Source organism: Trachymyrmex septentrionalis, unplaced genomic scaffold (assembly GCF_001594115.1).
Source record: "Trachymyrmex septentrionalis isolate Tsep2-gDNA-1 unplaced genomic scaffold, Tsep1.0 scaffold83, whole genome shotgun sequence".
Taxonomy (NCBI): Eukaryota; Metazoa; Arthropoda; class Insecta; order Hymenoptera; family Formicidae; genus Trachymyrmex; species Trachymyrmex septentrionalis.
This window is the reverse complement of record NW_017306018.1, coordinates 3750270-3750510: the sequence shown is the minus strand read 5'-3', so window position 1 is coordinate 3750510 and position 241 is coordinate 3750270.

Genomic DNA, 241 nt, shown 5'->3' with positions numbered 1-241 from the left:
AAGTATTTCAATGTTCCACTTAAACATTTGTCTTTCAAGCATACATGGTTTAGAGTAAAAATTTAGAGGGAAGTATTACGTGTATTGTCCATTTGATAAAATGTTATATGAGAAATCTCGAGAGATTGGTCTAATTTTTGTGAAAAAGTGATAAAGTAAAATAGTAAACAAAAAGTAACATAGAAAATTAAGCAAAAAGGATTTCTTTTTATTTATTATATTTTAAACTTACTTTTTGGAC